The sequence below is a fragment of the Triturus cristatus genome, chromosome 2_2 (genome assembly GCF_964204655.1).
Source record: "Triturus cristatus chromosome 2_2, aTriCri1.1, whole genome shotgun sequence".
Taxonomy (NCBI): Eukaryota; Metazoa; Chordata; class Amphibia; order Caudata; family Salamandridae; genus Triturus; species Triturus cristatus.
The window spans coordinates 284,751,082-284,774,778 of NC_140582.1; the positions used below are offsets into that span (position 1 = coordinate 284,751,082).

A 23,697-nucleotide genomic window follows, 5' to 3' on the forward strand; every position below is an offset into this window, starting at 1 on the left:
CTGGTCAGATAGCAGTCCTTCTGCAGAGCATGCCGTTCCTTGGTGATGAAAAGCCTGGAGCTGGAAGAAGCTTTGGATTACACTTTTATACATATTTTCCAGACAGAGTTTGTGGATCCACTGTTTAAGGTTTCAAAACCAGTTTGTGGTATTTCTCTTTGAAATGCCATTTCATTGTTGTTTCTCAGACACAGCCTTTGTTCACGGTGATTGCACTCACAGCAGAGAGCAATGGTGCTGGCTCCAAGCAGGAATATCCGAAACACGGGCACAGTGAAGTGTGACCACACCTGGCTGTCATTAGGCTTCCTGAAGCAGGGTGGAGGCTGGAAATATTGAATCCCAAATATTGATGGGACACAATATCTCCACAACAATGTTAAGGGACAAAATATTAAAAGATCATTTTTTATACATTTTCTATATGTAACTCCACATCTACATACCTTGATATATATCTTCAAGGTACCTAGATGTGGCGTTAAGAATAGTAAATCTTTACCTCTCTCTGTGCACTTACCTTTTGACATTTTGTGCCTCGATACTGTAGTAACACATATTCTGTTCTATTGATATTTGGCATTTGCTATTCCCTTAAATAAGTTTCCAAAGGGAGCCTTGTCTCAGTGCTCCTCTATGTCAGTGTCTGGTTTCTTCACACCTGCCACAGGAATGCGGGTCAATACACTTCCACTGTCTTGGGAAGCTGGATCATCCCTCCCTCTTGTGCCATGCTAAACCTGGGGCCATTCAAAATAGATCCCAGTGATCCCAGTGCCCAGACTCCCACCATACAGAGAGTGCCAATACTAGATGTAAACACTCACTGCACATACACGCACTGGAGAAGCCTACAGAATGTCAGAGGAATTTTCAGGGGTTCTAAAGATAGAGGAACTTTATATGAGAGGAGACAGTAGACTAACCTCTCCCAACACAGAGAAAAAATCTGGTCACACTAATGAGTCATCAGAATCCCAGTATATTGACATTACCAATTTTTGTGCTTCATCCAAGATACGAACAGTAGGATCTATTCCCCTGCACCCATGAGGGCACGCATTGGGTACCCTTCCAGGTTGCAGAACAAATTCTGGACCTCGCATTTCCAGGTCAGGCCTAGGCCTCTGCACACATGGTAAATTAAATTAGCGTGATGTCAGGCTGAAAAAAGTCAGGATACCAGTTTCATAAGCAGTCTATCAATCATGGGCTCAGTACATGGCCGTTCACTATTTGAGGGACGTTCCCAACACCATCTATGCAGTTACGGATTTCTTCACGATGTATGTTCTGTGACGCCATACCCCATGATCATCCTCTGGTTTCATGCGTGTTTTGATTTCTGAATCCTGTCCCTCACTATTCCCATTGGGTCTTGAGGGGAGACGGCTCACTTTCTTCTCTTGTAGTACTCCAATAACATGGAATGTTGTATTCTGATTGGTGTGCAGTGATGTAATTTGCCTCACCATGACGTCACATGCAGATGTACCGTTAGATTACGTTTACCCAATTATAGGTGTCCACTAAATATTCATGAGCCCCCTGTGCTCTAGTATCACGTGCTTTTGCAAGCTGGGCTCTGGTTGGTAGCCCCGTGCGGGCCAGAGGTTTGTGGAATTCCTATGCTGTGCTTTTTCTTTGGTAATTTAAAATGCGAGCACGCGCGGCCATTCTCGCCCAGGAATGCCAGAATAAACAAATTTAAAGTCTTTAGTCAGATTTGTAGCAGTGATTGGTTTCATGTTTGCTTTTTTTCTAACCATCATATTCGTTTTCGTTTCGGTGATTAAATATTTATTTATTGCAGGCAAACACTCATTAAACCGCGAGAATAAATATTATCTATTTAGCGATTAGAATGATAGTATCTTTCCACGGCGAGTATGTGCACAGTGTGCAGATCCGGGTTAACATTAATGCTCGCTGTGTGTGCACTCCGTCAGTCTGCTGTGGCATGCAGGCCAAAACACCGGGATTCGCTGGGAACGTCTGCGGCGTTAGCAGCCACAAGCACCCTCTGTCTTACTAGCACTCAGCGACATGTGTAAATATAGATTATTTCAACCGGGGATTATATGTCGTCCAATTTAAATATAAAAAGAGACTCTTTGCAATGTGAAAGAGGGAGGGTTTGCCAATTCTGAAAGTTTTCATCGGTTCTCAGCAGCCTGTCGGAATTTTACCAGTTCAAAAATATCAATCAAATGGCATGTAAGATTGAAATTATGACATGATCACCAGTGACTCGCCATTCACATTTTAGCTGACATGAAAAACAAGCATAGGTAAAGCCAATAGGTTTCACCTTTGGGACTTATTGGCTTTGTCAATGGGTTTTAGTCATGTTGCACACCACCCACGATGCTGTGTAGCATGGCTTAAGCATGCATTCCCATGACGCAGGCACTTTTTTATGTGTTAAGTTACTGATCCGAGTTGGATCAGTGACTTAAAAGAAAAAAAGCACTAAATATATATTTTTTAAATAGTGGGTGGAGTGGAAGCAACATAGGGGGTGGGAACAACAGAAGGGTAAACAACACATATGTCTGTTAGGGGGGAGTAACAGGCGAGAGAGCAATGTGGAACTGGTGAGGGAAAGCACACGAGCACCCAGGTGACAAGGCAAGGGGGAGAGTACGGAGTGGTGCGAGAGAAGGCAGCGGATGGGGGAAGCAACACACAAGGTAGGGGGAAGAAACAACTGGCGAGAAAGCAATATGGAGCAGGTGAGGAGAGGCACATGGGGCAGACAACGAGGGAGTAAGGGGTGCGGAGGAGAAGCAACAGACGAGAGAAGAGGACGTGGGTGTGTGTAAACAACATGGAGTGCAGAGGGTGGAGGAGAAGAACAGCCTTTAGGGGTGGGAAGAAGCACACAGATGATGAGGCAACAGGGGAAAGTGCTTGAGGGCAAGCTCAAAATGGAGGGAAGCAGATGGGTGACAGAGAGCAACATGGAGCACAGTGGTTAAGTAGTACATGAAGAAGACAGCTGGAAAACACACACTAGCATTGAGTGCTTATCTGAAAAGAAAAAAGTAGTGCTTGAAAAGCAAGCAGCAAAAGCATAGAAGCCAGGCAATCAAAAGTGATGGTAAAGAGGCAATGCTCCATGGGAGGGAAGAATAGAATATTGACAAGCTTTGTCACATATGAGAGCAGGCAAATGAGAATGACAAGAAAGCTATCCAATGGTAAGCAGTGGGTGCGCTCCAAGTCCCCGTGTGTTCTTGGTAAGCCAAGGAAGAGAAGAGGGTGTGGCCTAACGGCTAGAGCGGTCAACCTCGAAGCTGGGGAACCAGATTCAAGTCTTGGCAGGGATGCTCAACATCCTGTGATTCTGGGCAAATCACTTAATCTCCCCGTGCCTAAAAAGAAATTAATGCACCCATCTGTAACGCAAGTGGTGCTCAGGTAGAGTGCTCTAATGCTTTCGGGTCGAGTTTGTGCTATATGAAACGCCCACAAAATAAGTAATGTCTTGCAACAGACAGTACGTTTCACAGTTTTGTAGGCAAGACCTAAAACACGGAAGGCTTTCTTCAAAATTTATATAAATAGGTTTTTCAGCAGAAGCCTGGGGCCCCGGTAAATTAAGCCCTCTCTGCTACCCCTCGTGCCCCCTTTCTGACCACCTTGGTCTTAAGAGCACTAGAGAACATATACAATTAAGTCATAGATTTAGGTATCAAAAGCAAGTGAAAACACCAGACCACAAACATGTTGAGGCATGGTTTGTCCCAGCATGGATCCAGTATGGCCAGTATGTGAGCACAGATCTGGATGTAGGGCATGACTCCAGTGCCTCCTACTGAGAGTCAAAGGCTTGATGAAGGCCTTTTCAAGTTTCGGATTATGCTATCAGGGAACAAACAAGAGTATTTCAAAGAAAAGGGTACTGCACATTGAGCGACCTACCTCTGTGTCTTTTTGTGTTTGTTGTGTTTAAGCTTATTTGTTTCCTATTGTGAAGAAAAGACTGAGCCTGAGAATTGATTTGGTGGTGCAGTTGAGAGCCAGTGCATGGATGTGTGTTGAGACTTTGCAACTGATGGGCTTGATAACAGTGCATATTAAGATGTTGACTGTAAGCCAGTGGTGCATTGTAAGGGTGACCCTCCACACATGTATGTGCATTTCTCAGTGAGTTGTGAGAGGTGCATCTGCACCTTCAGAGTTCTATCTTCTTTTCTGCTTTATCTAGACTTTGTAATTTGCTGAATTTCGACTTTTCTTTTGTGCGGGTGGTGGTATATTGCCATTCCTAGATAGATATCCTTTCGTCCAGGACATTCCAGAGATGCTCTGGTGAGTTACAAACCTGATTTCACAAAAACGTGCTATGATTTGCACTTGTCGTACTCCTGAATTCCAGTAGTAAACCAGGGGTAAACCAGAGTACTCCTGGATTACGCTTGAAATTCATGAGCAAGCCAGGAGTAAAGAGTGAGTTCCATTTACCGATATACCAGTCTTTGTGAGTTGGGCCCATGTTTTTATGCCTTATGGAACTCAGACATATTTCTGTTTTTTGATGGGTCTGAAAAGGATTGGTTTTGTATGAGATTTGACACGGGACCAAGGACTGAATTTGCCACACAGTGGCTCATAGTTTCTCATTGCTTAAATCTTAGCGCCTAGTTATTACTGTTTCTACCCGATGGAAGGGGAACTTATCTGTAACGATAGTACTCACCAGGATTTCAAAATTTGGGGTACAATGAGATTTTCACTCAGTTGGGTTTGTTTTCCTTCCAGAAAGCAGACCGACAATTGCTGAGCTCGGTGCTCAAGGTTTCCCTGCGAACCTTTCCATTCAAAGAGCAAGAGAAGGTGCTTTGTGCCTTAAACACATAATCAAAGATCATTAATTTTTACTGAGAGGATTGTGTGGTTGAGAAAGCAGTACTCACAACATATTGTGACCAGTGTTCAGTTTATCAGGCCCAAAATGCAGTAAGTCCTGCCTATTGTTATGTTATGTGGATTTATAAAGCGCATGGCTGCCCCAACTTCGGGGCGCCCCAGCGCTAGCAGACTAGGAAGGTCAGAGCAGGATGAGCTAAGTGGAAGAGAAAAGCCAGGTTTTAATCAATTGACTGAATGCCCAATGATCTTGTGTGCTCCGCACAGCAGGAGGGGTGGCATTCCAAATGGCGGGGCCAATGCCTTAAAGGAGCGTCCACCCGCTCTCTGCCTGCACACACTTGGTGTGCTAGCCAGGTGCAAATTGACAGAGCGCAGAGCCCGCCCTGGAACGTATAAAGAACAGAGCCCTAGCAGGATTTGAGGGGCTTGGCCATGTAGGCTCTTGTGCGTGGTGCAAAGAGTCTTGAACTGGACTCTCTGTTTAATCGGCAGCCAGTGGAGACAGCCAAGGAGATTGGAAGCATGACAGTGGTTCGCTAGGGCAAAAAGGGTACGTGCTGCCGCATTCTGTGCCCGTTGGAGTCTTTTGATGACAGCTTTATTAACTCCAAGTAGGAGCCCATTACAATAGTTTAGATGGGACAGCACAATTAATTGGACAATCGTTTGGTGGATAGATGCATCAAAGAATCCCAGGATGGGTTTCAAACCTCATAGGAAGCCGAAACAAGTCCCTGCCACTTTTCACCAAAACTTAGTTCTATGACCACAACCAATGTGGTCTTTTGCAAACCAATATGTACTAATAGGTCGGTTTGCAAAATGCTGAATCGTAGAGGGCCTCACTTGGACCTACCCCATGAATATTAATGAGGTAGATCGCAAATTCTAGCTTACTGCAATTCACCACCGTCACAGGGTCAGCAGACCAGCATGTCTGTGATTTCTTTTAAATAAAGCAATAATTAAAAAATTTCTAATGCAGTGAGGCGTAAAAAAAATGAAGTTCCACAAACTTTTTTTAAGAGTAATAGGGATCATTGGGACCACTCCTTACTCTTAAAAAATGTTTGTCAACACTCAGAAAGGGGAAGGGTTCTCTTGGGGACTTCTTACAGTTTGCAAATGGTTTACTACTACCTTTCAGTGGTCGGTAAATTATTAATGTTTTGTGACCGTTTTTTGGTTGCAGAACATTCATACATCCCATTCCAAATTGCTTTTTGAAAGGGGCACTCTAAACACACCCCTTCCAAATGCCTATTCGGTATGTAGTCACAAACCCAAATTGAGATTCAGTAATGTGTTACAGAATCACAATTTGGGTTTGGTACATAGCAGAAGGCCATTTTGTGGTCACCAATTGTCTGATTTTGCAAATCAGACCCTGTGCAGCCTCAAAAAGCCTTGTGCATCAGGCCCTTTATGCCTAAAATGGGTTTTTAAGTGGAGTAGTACAGGATTGATGGTATGCTTTACTTGACTGTATCTAGTAGTGAGAATTAGGTCAAGTAGAATTTACCTGTGCTACCTCTTTGGCGAAAAATTGTCTAAAGTTCCACAGATGTTTATTTTCCACTTCAACACCCCTGGGAATTGCCCAGATTTTGCAAATTAGATTAAAGTTGTATTTACTGTGCTTTGTGCCTTCCTTCAACTTGGCAACAGATGCTGCTAGCTAATTCGTTTCTCCACACTGTATTTCAAGATAATCAATAACTCATTTAATTTTGTATGACTTTCTCATTTTTCCCCAGAGGAGGGCCGCAAATATAAGTCCTACCTTATTTTCGCACCATACCACTAGTGAACAATAATTGTTCTGTGCAATTGTGGTGTAGCAGCGTCCGAAAATGCCATTCCCGTTGCGGTTATTGTGAAAAGCAACAGGGTGTTGCTGCTGTGATTTTCTTCCACACTCCTGGGAGCCTGTGATAGGAAATGTTGCTGTGCTTCAGAGACCTGAGCTTATGGTGGGTGAGCCTAGAGACCTTCAGATAAGAGTATGTTGGAGTCTGATGGCACAAACACAACCTACTGCTTCCCCCTTTCTCATAGCTTGAGATCAGGGAGGAGTGGCAGCATCACATGAAACAGTGCCTAATTTGCAAAGAAATAAGTGCCAGGGCTCTAGTCAGGAGGCCTCTGCAGCTTGCACATCCCATTGCCACTGCTGACGTGGCTAATGGCAGTACCTACGCAGCTACTACTAATCAGCACACTACAAGTATGACAATTCAGCATATTCTAGGCCCCCAAAGCTATAAAAATAGCTTGGGCGGCAGGTATTAGTTGTTTTTAATGTTAAGAATTAATAAACAATTGCTGTTCTGCTCATCTCCAATGTATCCAAACAGTGCCACCATGTGGCAGCTGTCATAAGTGCCAGTGTCAACAATTAAATGCTGGTGCCGAGCACGGAAACCAAGGGCTCAAATTAAGCGCTGCCAGGAAACGGTGGCGGGAGCAAGTGTTTTGGCCGAAGTGTCGAGATACATTATGAGTGCTCTTTGGATCACCCAGGGCTCCTCCCTCATCGCCAAAGGCAAAGCCAGAATACTGGCCACAGTCAGATTTGTGGACCACATTTTCTACATTATGGTCAGCAGTGGAATATTGGATTGCCTTTATTTGCGCTTCCTTTTTCCTGTTTATTAAATTTTTCATATAAAAACAATAATAATCACATATCAAAAGAGGTAAATAGCAAAGGTAGTTGCAGAGCAACCACAATATCTTTCCATATTAACTGAAACTGCAATTTATATGGAAGGTCGTCTATTAAAGGGCTCCATTTTTGTAGGAATATGCACAATGAATCCACCTATGTTATGTTGCTTCTTCCATATAATTCCTTGATCAAAAAATTCCTGCCACCATTGAAAGCTGTAATAATTTACGGGAACCAATCAGAACCTGAGTACAAAAAGCAATTAAACGACATTGGTTCCGTAGTTTCCTTCTTATCTGTGTGTAATCCAAACCAAATCCACACACTACGCTAGTCAACAGTATTGTCTTCTTTATTCTTAAACAGCCCTATGAATGTCTTCAAAATCAAATGAAATGCAGATGGCACAGTGCTCAAACAGTGCAGTAAAGTGCATTATTTATAATGATCCATATATACAACGGGATGTCTAAGGTTTTCTAGTAGAATAAAGCAGTCCAAGATACAATCATCGATTACTGTATGCAATGTACTTTGAGCAATCAGACAATCCCAATAAAAATATTCGCTGTTTTGACCCTTGTATTATTTCATAGGGGTCCCATCATGCCTTCCGACAATTCACCTCCGAGCAACGTACATATGTCCTATGCTGGGGTAATGTCTTTGGTCGACATCTGCAACAATGCAATGCAATGTGCAAGAATTGCACTACTGATACGCCCTGTAACCCTGTAAACAAACACATTGCTGTACCAGTCTAAACTATAGGAATACACCAACTCAACCAAATATAGGCATCCTAAGTGCTTTAAGCGTAACAAAAAAAGAGCAAATGACTCCCTCTTCCATCTAGGAATAAACCTTTCTTCTCTCTTTGCAAAGTCTCTGGATACACTGATGATACTCCTTGTGCAAATAGACCAAACTACATGGGCAGACTGGGATGCCGCAAGAAGCGCTCCACATAGACAGAGTGACCACTTTGCTCCAGTGTCTCCATTCTTGAATTGTCAGACCCAACTACTCCGACTAATTCAATTAAAGTAAAACAAAATTACAATATCCAGGATAAAGTAGGTTATCACACAAAAGTCAATGACTGAAAGAGTGTCTATAAAGACTTGGCTGCAGGCAACCACCCTACACAGGCACCACAGTGAACACCATTGTGACCAGATGGTCTGGCCAAGAATAGGAAGTCTTTTATACCTTATGCTAAAACCCCTTTGCCAACTTGACATTATTTAATGCTTTATTTATGCAGTTTTATGGCCTGATTTATACTTTGTCAGACTATAGTCCATCTGCCCGAGTAGACGAAGACATTACATCTGCCACCCTGGCGGACTACCATCCATAACTTCCTGCGCTGTGGTTATCTCTCCACCCTGAAAGCAACTGCCTTCACAGTGGTTCCCTTCAAGGTACGACAAGTTTGATAGCTGCTGTCAGTTTTGATGGCAGTTCCCTAAACGTTTTACCTTTTTTGTCTTTCAGAAAAAAAACATTAAGTTGGAATTTGTTTCTGAAACACAAACAACTACTGACCCCCACTCCAAAGGAGTGGGGGTCATTATTTATTTGTTTCTGTCCCTCACCACCAGGTTATAGACAGGGAAAAAAGATATTACACCATCCACCCTAAATAGGGCGGGCAATGTAATGCCCTTCCTCTAATGGTTACTACTCCGCCAGACTGTCAGAGGAATCTTTCCATCAACAGAGTTAAAGGGGGCTATGTCGACAGAAAGATTACGGTCAGCCCATCTCTAAATGAAGCACGTGGACTTGGAGCTTGGTGAACAGGGTACTCCATTGCATTCTAAATCTGGCCCTTAGTTATGTTTACATTAATTTCAATGTAGGCTGCTTTACTCTTTGACTGCTTGGTGTGATTTAAAGAGGCCGAGGTTTGGAATTTTCTCATTCTCACATATCAGCCTCTATTCAGCCACTCAGTGTTCAATCTCTGGCCGCTGTGCGTGTGACAACATTTGTCGAGAGGCTACCCATAGATACATGTCTTAACCAGAGTTAACAGCTAGATCATCTTATGTTGTGTCACCCTTGGCTCATGTTATTTTCTCTCTGTTCAGCGCTTAATGTTAAGTTGCAAGAAGTACACACAGACAACATCCACTCATAATGACAGTATCTTCTTTATTGAAGTATAATGGAATCAATAGACCCCAACCAACAACTGCAGGTCCGATTTGTATCCTCTACTTAACTGCTAGTCTACCAATACTAATAATTAACATTCTAGTGATGCTGTGACTATTGTAATAGTAAGGTCATCACCTCATGGAAACAAAACACACAGGTTGCGTATGGTTTGGGTAAACATAGATACAGAATGTCACGTACCTTCCCCACTGCATCTAATGCAAACAAAGATACATTAACAAATGTTCAAACATCTACACAACTGCATTCAAAATCTTGCAAATTCGTTGGTCTCCTCACATGTTGTGGTCCGATCCTCAGATCCTCCTCCACAACCTCTTTCTACAGAGTATGACAACTTCTTGCTTCTACAGGGGTACATTCAGCTACCATGTTCAAATGTCAGATCTTGTAATCACTAGTTTTTACAGCGGTCAGAAAACCTTTACAACCTGAATAGTTGACTAAACTTGGAGAACTTTCCACCATCCTTTCGTGGAGATTTGATTTTAATTCAATCCCCTACACATATCACTGTTTCCTTAACATCTTTATGGTTGTAATTTTCTTGCATTGTCTTCCTTTCACGCCAACCTTACACATTTCCACCTTGATCGTTGACGTCCGTCTGCTTTCTGTTTACCCAGTCTGGGACCACTTCGCTATTAGGCACTCCACCCCTAAACAGACGGAACGGTGACACCCCAGTGATAGAGTGTGGTGCCAGGCAATATTCTCTGACCTTTTTCTTCATACTAACCTCCCAATCAACCCCACACACCAAGGATTGTTGCAAATTTCTTTCAACACTTTGATAAAATGTTCCACAACACCATTTGTCTCTGGGCGGTAAAGGGATGCTTTTTGTCTTTGGTACCTCTTTTCCTCAAAAACTCCTCAACAACACCTGAGGTAAGCTGGACCCCATTATCAATTAGAGTGCTAGAAGGAAAAATTACCTCTCAAACAGTTTTTCCCAAAAAACAATGATACCCTTTGACTCAATCAAGTTCATCACTTTTATTTCTGGCTAGCGCAAATACATGTCTATACACACCACAACATATTTTCGCAACCCAAGAATATGTAAAGTAATATCCACTTAAGGGCTTGCAGCTTGTTCTCTTTCCACCATGGCCTGTGCCCTACACTTTAACACTTTGTCACTTCTCAAACACTCAACACAATTTCTTACCTATCTCTCTATCAATAAATCCATTGCTTGCCACCAGTTACCCTCTCCATCACTCTCCTTTGTTTTGAAATACCCATGTAACTTGTATGGGTACAATCAACCCGTTTTTCTCTTAGCTTTAGTGACGGCTCCAATTTGCTCCCCCTTAATAAAAGCACATCGGCTACAGACAGTTGATTTCTTACTTGCCAAAAACCTGAAATGTCTTCATCACCCTTGTTTCTATCGTTTCAACCATCAGTTACCAGCTTTATTATCTTTTGTAAACACTCATCCTCTTGAAGTTCTTTTCTCCACTCATCTTCTTGTATAACCTCTTCTGTTATCAAACACATATTAACTTCTTCATCAAACTCTTCCTCTCCAAAACATTCATCCAACAGTTTATCCCCTCCATCCTGCAGAAGACACATTTGTACAAACAGTCTGTTTGCAAATTATTTGCTCCAGGCACATAGGACAAATCAAAATCAAATGCCTAAAATGCGACCACCTACTTGTGAATACGACTGGAAATTTGATCAATACCCTTCTCTGAAAAAACCTCTTTGAGAGGTTTGTGATCCGTTTTGATTTCAAATTTATGCCCTCAAATAACTGTCCTCAGTTTCCTAACTGCCCAGAATACACCCAGGCTTCCTTTTCAATCACAGAATAATTTATTTCCGCCCCTCTCAGACCACTTGAAACAAAAAGAATTGTTCTACACATCCCTCCTGATCTTTACAACAGGACCGCTCTTAGTTCTTTGGAGCTGGTATCCGTCATAACGATAGTCTTGGTTGTGTCAAAACTCTCTAGATCTCCAGCAGTATCTAGACAGGATTTTACATCCCAGACTCAATCTGATACCTCTTACACCACAAAAATTATTTTTCTTTCTTCAAAAGCAACCTCATGCATTGCGCACTCTCAGCAAACTTTGGTACAGATTCTGGCAAAATTCTGCAATTCCAAGAAACGTTACCAATTCCTCCTTGCACATAGGAGACGGTAAGTTCTGAATCATTTCAACCAAGCTACTTTTAGGTCGAGTACCATACCTATTACTAAATGGCCCAAATACTTTATTTCCCGAACATTAAACTGGCAGTTGTGTCTTGCTTGTGTTGTATAGAACCACAGAAGATGCAGGAAGCTCCAGATAAACTTTAAATATCAGCCCCAGTTCATCCAATGATGTGTGCGTATCACAATACACGTGCAAAATCCCCACACAAACTTCACACGTGGGAACTGATGCGCACATCGAAATAAGTGTCAAATGATGTGCCCGCCGAAATAGGTGTGTGCATATCAGAGAGGGCAAGAGACAACCACCAGTTAAACCAAACTGTGTGCTTGTCACATCAAATGCGCAATTGCCTGTTCAAAAATCTGGATGGGTGGTTTGGATTGGTGGAAGCCCAATCCAAGTTGGCCCCTTCACGTACACACACGTAGGCAGGGTGACTTCAAGTCGCGCACTTGTCGTCCAAGAAGATAGCGCAGCAGGGGCGCAAGCAGGGAGTCACTCACAAGAAGGAGTGGCATTCAGGGAAATAGCACTGCCGGAGGGATGAGCGGGCCATTTGCTCACGAGAAGATTCACTAGGTATAAGGGTACCATTGGACTGTCACAGTCACACCCCGTCACATCCAAAATATAACAGGTATCTTAAGGTCTTCAAAATAATAAAGCACTCTGTGCTCCATCGAAGTATGCGCTGATGTTCCACCTTCACTGCGACCTTCGACTCCAGCCAGTTCACCACGGCACAGGCAGTTATGTTAGAGTATGTGCATCCTCTTCTTCTCAGTACATAGAGGGATGCCTCCAAATCGCTCGTTGCCAATGTTACGTTTCAAGAAGTACACGCAGACAGCATCCAATGATAATGACAGTGTCTTCGTTATTTAAGTATAAAGGAATCATGAGACCCCATCCAACAACGTCAGGTCTGATTTGTATCCTCTACTTAACTGCCAGTCTACCAATTCTAATAATAACATTCTGGTGATGATGTGACTATTGTTGAACATGGTAAGGGTAAACATAGATACAGAATTCCACACTTAACAATTAGTCTTTTTTGTCACCCAGTCTCTGGCTTTGCCAACCTGTCTATACAGGCTTACGCTTATTCTTATGTTGCCCTCTTTCAGTTCCCTTACTAATCTTTCCATATTCCCATTCACACTACCCTTTTTTACTCCCTTTATTCTCTAGCTGATCCACTTTTCACATCTCTCATTTTCTCCATTTAATCAGTCTATTTTATCTCCCTTATGTATTCATCACTTAACCATTCTCTCTCCTTGTTTTTCCAAACCAACCTCCGTCTCTCTCTCTTCTTGTCTTCTCTTTTTTTGCTCTCTTCGTCTCTTGATCTTTGTCTCGTTTTCCTACCCACGCTCACCATCTCTCCCCACCTCTTTCTTCTTTTTTCTATTATGTCCAAAACAGAGCCCCTATCCTGTTTCTGTCGCCACTCTGTCTCTGTATTGCCAGTTCTTATCTTGCCTGTCTCCATCACTCCCTGAATTCGCTATCTGTCTTGCTGTCGGTGATGACACAGCTGTCCTCTTTTCACCTCCATTCCCAGTCTGGTGCTCCAGTGAATGCAATTCAATTCAGTGATGCTTTATTGGCATAGCGTATTGATTTGCAGATCATAGTGTAGCGTTGAAGTGTTGCATAGAAGTCTTTGGGCCGTGCTGGTGTCACTGAGGATGATGCACAACCAGAGGCGCAACTAGAGCCAAATTTCGGGGGGGCTAAGAAAAAATTTCAGGGCGGGCTAAATCTTTAAGCAATAGGCAGAGTGGAGCTGATTTCGGGGGGGGGGGGAGGCTGAATCTTTAAGCAATAGGCAGAGTGAAGGTGATTTCGGGGGGGGCTGAATCTTTAAGCAATAGGCAGAGTGGAGCTGCAGGGGCTCTTAGAAGGGGTGAAACAACAGCAAGGCCTCATTAACATGCAAATGGTCTTTTAAAGACCTGTGAAGTGCTCGGGTGCGGCTGTGTGTGTGCCCGGGAAGCTGTCTCATCCCGGGCTGTCACACAGGACGGGGGGGGGGGGGGGCCTTTGAGTCCAATGGGTGTTGCGCGCCTGTGCACAACTCCTGTTCATTCTTCAGCTTTGTGAAGTTAATGATATTTAGGGAGAATTCCCCACAATATTAATTCCTTGTCGCTTCACCATTGACACAATATATGAGGGTGTGTACCTGATTGTGTATGGGGCTTAGATCACATGGTTTACTAATTTAATCTTGTTCTGCTTTTAGGATCTGGCTGTGTTGCCCACTCTCGGATCCTGTATTTGGTCATTATTTGCATCTCACCTTTGTGTTCCCGGTTTCTCCTATTCTTTCTTTCTCCCCTTTCTCTCCTTCCTCTGCCCTCTTTCCTGCTCTTTCTCTTTTTCCACTGTCCCTTCCTCTCTTCCTTCGCCCTCTCTCACCTGTCTCACTACTCTCACTGTCTTTCTGTTTCTTTCCTACCTTCCTTTCCTTTCTTTCCTCTCTTTCTTATCTTCTTTCTTCTTCTTCTCTCTCCACACACCCTCTTCTCTTTGTTTCTACTCCCTCTCCTTCCTTCTTTTCTAGTTTTTTTTCTGTTTCGTCCTGTACTTTGACTTTTCCTGCATTCTATTTCTAGCTGTACCCATCCACTATAATCCCCATCTCACTCGGTGTTCTCGGTTATTGCATTTCCAAACTTTAAAGGCCTATTCTTTCTCTGAATTCTGTGCCCAGTTCCCTTTCCTCTGTATATTCACAAGTTAAATCTTTGATTTGCTTTTACTGCTTTCTCATTCCAACAATATTATCTCTTTCTGCATTTTCAATGTATCTCTTTTCCCTCTCTCCACATTGCCAGATCATTTCTCGCTTCTTTTTGTGATTCTCAGACTCAATCTGCCATTGCTGTTTCTATACTAAGATCATCCCCTATTATTTTTGTCTTAATTCAAAGTCTGTCTTCTTTCACTACATTCCGAATCCCTTTCAGTTCCTCTCTGCGTCTTCCACCTAGCTCTCCCTCTCCTATCCCCACTTACTCTCGATGCCCATCTCTGCGTAAATCCATATTTGTAAAGCGCAAACTACTCACCCTTTCGGGTCTCAAGGCGCTGGGGCCATAGTGGAAGTTAAGTGAGCTATTGCCCAGAGTCACATGGTGCTGAGCTGAGCTGCCACCCGAGCCGGGGATCGAACCGTGAACCCTGTGCTCCGAAGTCAGCTGCCCTGGACGCTGCACCACACCTCTCCACTGCAATAACTAATCCCCAGGCAGCACATGCACACGCACACCTGGGCATTATACTTTGAGTATATACAACTTCAATGACATACAACCCTGTGCAAGCATGAAACCTCATGCATAGGTATATACTGTGCACAGGTCTGCACAAGCATTCTTCCATGCATCTCTGCGCATAGGCAATCCATCATATAGACAGCCAAGTGCGTAGCCAATCCTGTGCCCCAGACTCCCTGTGCAATGTATTAGAACACAACAATGCAAAGTATCCATACGAAAATTAGTACATAGAACACTCTTTATTCACTCGTAAGTAAATGTATTGACCGTTCGATTAATTAAAATCTTTTCATAAAATAGGCAAAAAAATGTTGGTGCCATTCCCGCCTCCGCCGCACCTCCCTCGACTCCTCAAGTCTCCTAGCAGCATCAATCCCGCTGTTCATACAATCTCACAGTTTGTTATTATTTGTTCATACCTTCCAGTGAACAAGCGTATTTTATGCTGTGTAGCATGCCATAAAAGCCAATTAAAAATATGTGATTTCAGAGCCCTTGTGATTAAACACAGGAAGCCTAAAAATATTTCATGAGTGTGCGTCATTGGAGGTTAAAACCCTCTTCCCAGGTCTGGGGCATGTGTCGCCGCCCTTTGAATGTTGGAGTGCAAGAAGTCAAAGATGAAATGCTATTTCCTCGTGCCTCGTTGCTGTTGTGGTGCCTCGACAGCCTACAATGTTTGCCGGAGGCTGCACTTATCTGTATTCGGAGAAGAAGAAATTGATTCAAGAGTCACAGAATCAACCAATGGATTTTTGGGTGTTATTCCCTCTTTTTGTTCTATGTACTAATTTTCGTACGGGCACTCTGTTTTGTTGCCTCTCGATTGTGTTCTGACTTATTTAATTAATGGTCAATCGGTAGCTGGTCATCAGAGGTAGGCAACAGTTATTCAAATCATAAACTACAACAGCACTTCTGGTAGGCGTGGTAAGTGGGCCCCCTAGCTGCCAATCCCTCTGCAATGACGCTGCATGCTTGGGTGTCATGTACATGATAGCAGGTACACAACTAGCCACATGCTCCAGTAGCCCTGATCATTAGCAGCTCCCCACACTGGCAGCCGCATACACATACACGCTTTAGACGAGAAGGCTTAGGACTTGCAGTTCATTGGTCAGGCATGGACCGCTCTGCAGAATGAACTGTGTGCACCGATGCTCAGCAGGAAGCTGCATCCACAGGCAGCACTGAGCATGTAAGCTTGCCATGCAAACTGAGAGCCGGCTACAGTGCAGATCACATCTCAACCGCCCAGAGAAGTTTTAAGCCATGGGCAAAGTGGGCTATGGCCCAGGGCCCCAGTCTTCAGGGGGCCCCCAGACAGAGCCAGCTCTGTTCTGCGGAGAGTCTTGCCCTTATGACGTGTACTAATTCTTAAACAATGTATTTTAAATACCATGTTTCCTTTAATTTAGTTTTATTGTGGGCGATATCTGAGAGACTATAACAGATATTTTGCAGAGAAATGTTGTGTTTCTTTCATGCAACATCCATACAAAAAACTTTCTTTTAGGTCAAAACTGGACCTTACATATGAGAAATGGGAGGGTGTCACAGAGATTATTTGCAGCATAATTAGTGAGCTACTGCTGTGTTACAATGTTGAAAACACACAGCACTATCCCTGAATAGTTGATGTAAAGACATTTAGAATTTGGACGAATGTGCCCGTTATTGATCTGGCAAAGGCTGAATGAACGAGCAGAAATTGAATCAGGAATTAAAAACTGTTCCCAACAGGGGGCTCAAAAATACGTTTGGCCCAGGGCCTCCAAAATCCTCAAGATGTTCCTGAAACCGCCATGTTGTTTGTCAGCCCTAAGCACTGGAAGCCCAGGCAGAACCAATCCTGCAGGAAACTCTGCACACTGACATCTCTACAGACCACCCCTCACACCTACAGCCCACCCAAAAGCTGTACAAACAGGTGGTAGATACGTGCATCCGTATCCCCACGCACATGCATCCATATGTGCAGGAATTCCTTGGACATGTAGCGCTTTCGACAGCCTGACTTCAGACAGGTTGTATATGGGACAAGCACTCCTGTGCCCGGGGGTCCTGCAGGCAGCAGTGCATACTTGCTACACTGCAAGTAGTCCTCCATACTGGGAGCTTTGCAGGCAACTGTGTCAGCTGTGCACATATGCCTGGTACCTTGTTAGTATATTAAATATAGAGAGGTTCTCTGGCAGCCATTTCACTGACTTTGCCGCAGGCTGGCAGCACCGTCCACAGGCAGTCAGGTAGATGTGCTTGCTAGCAGCCCTACAAGACGTTGTGGATACTTGCAGGACCTCTCACAGGCCCACCCAGCACTCATGCCACACCGCACACAGGCACCTCCTCAGGCTGGTGGTCCTTTAGACAGGCAGTCCTGTGCACAGGCAGTTCTTCATATCTGCAACCATGCATAATGACAGCTCTGAAGTCACCCCTACCCACCGATAGCTCTCTGCATAGATGAGTGCCTTGGAGTTCTGCGCCCTGTTCATTGTTGGCACTGTATGCCGTGGTCCTATATGCACTCTTTCACTCTAGTAAGAATGTGCATTGCCAGCCAAGTGCATAGGTAAGCATCTCTGCACAGGTGGAGGCCGATCCCTGCACAGGGCCCCCTTTTGGCAGCTCTGCTCACTAGCAGTTCCATACACTAGCAGCTTTGTGCACTGGCTGTTGTGCAGTGCTTAATTTGTAAAAAAAAATAAGCGCCAGGGTCCAAGTCAGAAGACCACAGCAGCTTGCACTACCAGTTACCCCTGCCAGGACTGCCAATGACCGTACCAACACAGCAACTAACCATCACACCATAAGTGTGACAATTCACACTATTCCAGGCGCCCAACACTATAAGGATGGCTTTTTAGCCCTTGTTAATGTATATTGAATTAATAAACGACTGTTGTATTGTTCATTTCCAAATTAGACAGATAGTGCCACCATGTGGCAGACTGTCTTTAGTGCCGGTGTTGACAGTAAAGTTTCGGTGCCGAGCACCAGAAACCACCAACTCAAATTAAGCAATGCTGTTGTGCTTATATTTGTTGACGGACACAAATGAATTTGAAGTCAGTTGGCACGGAACACACACAGCCCTCTGGATCATACAATACAGTGAGCCCGATGCGCGTGCATTGTGTTCAGGTGTGATGCAGCCAGACTTCCTTGATCAATATTCTGCAGTCAGTTGTGTGCATTGAGAGCTCAGCACAATTCCAGGCCTGCATTCAGGCAGCATTGTAGGAAGCAGTCAGCGCATTCAGCCGCATATTGACTGGCCTGCAAGCAGCCGTGCCCACTGGCAGCAATATGTGTGGGCAGAACTCTACTGCTAGCCAGGGACGAAGCCATGTGTCTTGTCAGGCCTTCATCCTTGCTAGAACTGAAGACTACTGTTCCTAGTGAGTTGCCAGGTAACACACTTCCGGTCGAGTCACTGCCTGCGAATTTGTTTTAGGCCACTCCGAGCACTGCAAGGTCTGAAAAAAAGCCATGATCTCTGCTAGCAGTGTTGTATGTCCGCTCAGCAGGCTGCTAGCCTTGACGGCTGCCCGAAGACAATTTTGGGCACTGTCAACCCTGAAGTCTGCCTGCCACCCACGCACTGTTGCACAATACCAGTTCTGTGCGCTGCCAAACCTACCGCTACAATGGGTGTGCTAGAATGAAGTACATTTTTGAAAATGTTAAAAAGGTGAGCTGTTCAGAAGTGCAAATGGAAAGCTGTGTCTTTTTTTTACCTGAGTGCCACTGCAAAATAGGCGTTAAATGCATCTCAGCCTAGGTATACATTTATTTTTGGGATGGCTCAGTGACTTGAATTCTGGCCAATGAAGCATTTAATGATCTGTAGGCCAGGAGTTCAAAGGCTAACTCAGCCGTTCATTTTTATGGGGCTGCTGTGTGTCAATAAACTGGCTTATTAGCAGCATTTGTTATTTTAAGTGCTTAGAAATGTGACACGGGTAGTAGGAAAAGTAAGTTATTTCGTAATGCTAAGGAATCGTTATTGTATTTACTGTGTTTAAGGAGCAATTTATTTAGATGGGAAGACAGTGAGTGGCAGTAATCTCATGCATTCCAGCAGGCCTTCCTGTCCTGCTCTTTGTGATGACTCTCCTGCCCTCTTTTCACCTCCATTTCAGTCTGACTCTCCAGTCAATGCAATGCAATCCAGTAATGCATAATTAGCATGACTTATTGCGTTCAGGTTATGGGTGTAGCATTCAATCTCAGGGACCCAACCCCTACACCCTCAGGAAACCAACCCACACACCCTCAGGGAACCAACCCACACACCCTCAGGGAACCAACCCCCACACCCACAGGGAACTGCCCTCGCACCCTCAGGGAACCAACCCCTGCACCCTCAGGGAACCAACACTACACCCTAAGGGAACCAACCCCCGCACCCTCAGGGAACCAACCCTGCACCCTCAAGGAACCAACACCCACGCCCTCAGGGAACCAATCCCCACACCTTCAGGGAACCAATCCCCACACCCTCAGGGAACCACCCTGCACCCCCAGGGAACCAACCCTGCACCCTCAGGGAACCAACCCACACACCCTGAGGGAGCCAACCCACACACCCTCAGGGAACCAAGCCCCACACCCTAAGGGAACCAACCACCATACCCTCAGGGAACCAATCCCTGCACCCTTAGGGAAACAACCCTTCACCCTCAGAGAACCAACCCCCACACCCTCAGGGAACCAACCCCTGCACCCTTAGGGAACCAACCCTTCACCCTTAGAGAACCAACCCCCACACCCTCAGGGAATCAACTTTCCACCCTCGAACTCTTTGATGCTGCTGACCTTGGGCATTAGTTTGAACAGAATAATGGCCTCATCCACACCTGCTAGCAATGTATAGGTATTAATGAAAAAGATTAGATATTTGTCGTAAACCCTGAAACTGGAAGAATGCATCAGAGCAGAGTGACATCCAAACAAAATACTGTTTCACAGATGTGTCCTTGCCCAATAAATTCTAAAAAACACACTTCCACTCAATGTCTTTGACTCATGGCTCCCGTCATGGTGTTGGAGGCATAGCAAGGGGACAAAAAAAGAAGGTTGGTTGGATGTAATACCTGTACATTTGGTTTAGCTGATAAGTATGTCAAAATATCAAGTTTTTATATTGACCCTCAAAAAAATCATACCAAGAATTTGGACTACAATTTTATCGTCAATTTAAGTGTATACTGGTAAGTATAGACTTACTCCACATCTATTGCTCAGGACCATAAACTGTAAACAAAATGTCAGGTTGGACAACCCAGTGCTGTAACCAGCTAAGTAGACTATGATCTTACGAAATGCAATAAAGTGACCTCCAGAGCTGGTCAAAGGTACCAATTAACTGAGAACCATAAACTGCACGACTGTCTCTCACATCTCTTAATATACCACAGCGCTAAGCACACACTTTCCATAACAAGCCAGGTTCACCATTGTCGTCATTAAGCTGACATGAAAATACTTGCCACATTGGATCAAAGACAAAGGCAACACTGTTCCAACCACACACCCTAAGTGGCATTGTTTGATGCCTACACCGGCAAGAGCTTAGTGCCTCACGTAGGGATAGTAAGTGCTATATAAATGTTGTGTCAATACATAACAACATGTCATGTCATATCTCTCTGAAGTTTAGAGCTGTAAATCTGTGCTTATGTCAACTTAAATTGACCATTTAGTGTTAGCATGATATACTTGATATGTAACTTTTGTACGCTGATATAAAAAAAATCAATAAAGTAGTAGAACGCCGTTTCGCTGATACAATCATAGAAAACGTAACATATCATAAAATGGCGCACTTACTTCCCAGCAGAAAGCACTGAGTCCAAATCTAGTCTGCTTCAATTGATCACACTCACTGAGGGCTCCTGGGGATCGCATCCTTTAGGAGGTTCACCCCTGGGTTTCTCAGGCGAGTGGCACAGTCCGAGCCACACGGGTTTTCGATTGGCTGTCAGGTCTGGGGAGGTGCTTGGGAGCCGTTAGTCACTAAGAGAAAGCAGCAGAGTATGCGCTGTGGTCCGGTTAGGCAGGCAGTTAGGAGATCCCCCTAACTTCCCGACATTTTCTTCATATCCATTTTATTGCCAAGGCTATAGGGTGATACTGGCATGTTTTGTTCATGGTAGGGATGTAATTGGGGCTTTTTGTGGTTGATGGCACAGGTGGCAGAAAAGGTGGGGTATCAGGAAATGGGACGCAGTGGTTGAGCCTTGGCAGGGCAATCCTTGGCAGGGGGTGCACAAGGGAGTAATGGTGGTGGCTTGTATGAATGAAGGGCACATGAAATGAGAGGGGGGTGGTGAAAGGTTTGCATGGTTTGTTGGGGGTCTTGTTCATGTTTAGGGTAAAGATAAAGGGTGGGGGGAAGTTAGTTTGTTCATTGTATTAGCGAGGTCGGTAAGACAAGTATGTTGTAATCTATATAAACTTTTAGCTGCATGCATGCTCTAATAAAGCAGCCTTTTGCTCTCTACGTTGGTGTGGTTTCTATGCGCCCTCCCTCTCGATGCTTAAAATCAGAACGAGGAACCACCTGCTCACCTTCTCCTCTTCAAGCAGGCCTTTTTATATCACAGCAGCAAAAGCATACCACAAAAGCTCTGATTTAATTAGATCAAAATTAGAGCAATTCTCATCCTTGTGGGCTTCGATGCCCCACCATAGTCTCTGCTGTATTTCAGTGGAGTCACACTGAGCATTCATAGTTTCTCACATTCAAAGCACAGGCAAACAGTTCATAACATCTCTTACCCCAGAGAACTGGGAAGCCACAAAGGCTTTTAGCAAGACAGTGTGCATGTGCTGCTGAGGGGGAGGGGAAATGGCGGGGGAAGGTAGGTGCGAGGCCAGTCTCACAGAGGAAGAAAGGAAGCTGCAGAAAGGTGAAGTGCTTGCAGTGCTTTGAAGAGCTTCTTTCAGCTTTTGTGGCAGAAATCAAACTTTCTATCAACGAGCACCATTGCAAGAATCCACCTTCGAGCTCCTTCCTTGGTTTTTCATTTGTATTTTGTATCCCAAGAGGCCTATAGGGACAGTGATTGCGTAATGACATGTAGATGCTTGAACCTCCAGTATCCATTAATTGCTTGGTAGGCGTATACATTTGTTTACCAACAAAATTTAATGAAGTAAACTTGAGAAGATTCCTAGTTTACCTTCACCTTTGCCCATGCAAAGCTTTTCTCTGCATCGTGAGCCCACTTGCAGTACATTGAGAGGTCATTTTCAGGTCTGATTTATAAAATTATATGTATGACTTATATTTATGGCTTCTGCCAGACCTTTTTATCTATCGATCTGCTATTGTGCCATTCACATTTCTCTTTCACCCATTAAACCATAGAACATGTGCGAAGGGTCAGCTCACTTCAGTCTTTGGCTTACTTCACTATAATTGAAGGCATTCTCCCATTTTACAAGGATCTCTTCCACACACAAAGTAGTTCCCTTAAGTGCTTATGACTTCTATGACAGTGTCTTCTTGCTGAGACCTAAAAAATATTTTTGCTTTTAGCTCATGTTTTTTTATTTATTTACGGGGCCTAGAAGCTTCCCAAACAATAAAGTTTTGCTAAAGCCATGACAAAAAGAAGCACTGACAAAGCCAACGCTTGTTTATCTACTTGAATTCAGCCATGTTGGAAAATGTATAGTGACGGTTTCTTGCTATACTATCTTTTCATACGTGCCAACTTGAAGAACAATCTCACTGTGTTAGAAGGGGACTGGGCCTTGAAGTTGGTGGAGCCTCATGCGGAGAAGTACCTATGAGGCACTTTTGAACCCCACCCCAAGTCACCCTCCCCCAAAACATTACTCACTGAGGTTGATGCAGATGTCCAGGGGTGTTTTCACACCCCTAAAAGGACGTCAGCAGGTCAAAGCCTCGGAAAATGAGCTGAAAAACCACTCTTTACAGTAGTTTTCAGCTCGTTTTCCCTGCCACTGTGTGATATTGGCCCCTCACCTGGCGAACGTGTGATGGTAGCCGATATCGTGTGTCTCACAGTGGCACCGTGTGAGTTGGCAGGTATGCCTTTTGTGTAGCATTCCTAAGCACAATGAAAGGGCATGTAAGCAGCCCAGTGTGATTTTTGAAAATATGAGAGCGTTCATTGGGGTATGTTTGGGTGTCCCATGTTCTGTGGATGAATGGTGTACTCTATTTTGTGAATTCTGAATTAGCTTCACTTGAAAATAGGCTAAAGTGCTAAAAACGTATTAAGAAGGGGCACACAAAAGCAAGAAGTGAGTGCTAAGACTCAGGACTGTCATCAAGTGGTGCTGCTTCAAGCCGTGTAAATGGAATCACAGACAGAGTGTAGCTAGAGAAACTTGGGGGAGTGTCAGTATTACCATTTTCCTGTACTTTAAGGCCAATGTTGACAACTGTGTAAGACAACTCCCACAAAGGGCAGAGGTAGACGTGAAGTTTTTT

The 23,697-nt window shown here is 44.1% G+C and overlaps 2 protein-coding genes across 4 annotated transcripts in view; one reads left to right on the forward strand and one right to left on the reverse strand.

The window, feature by feature from the left end:
* LINGO2 (leucine rich repeat and Ig domain containing 2) overlaps positions 1-23,697 on the forward strand; it is a 3,888,832-nt gene that overhangs the window by 3,602,459 nt on the left and 262,676 nt on the right. The gene's annotated exons all lie outside the window — the stretch shown is intronic.
* The window catches only part of LOC146862148 (uncharacterized), a 750,218-nt gene continuing 743,248 nt past the window's right edge, over positions 16,728-23,697 (reverse strand). The window contains exon 2 of the mRNA XM_085641322.1: positions 16,728-16,848. The gene's annotated coding sequence lies outside the window, so the exon portion shown is untranslated. The remainder of the gene's footprint in view (positions 16,849-23,697) is intronic.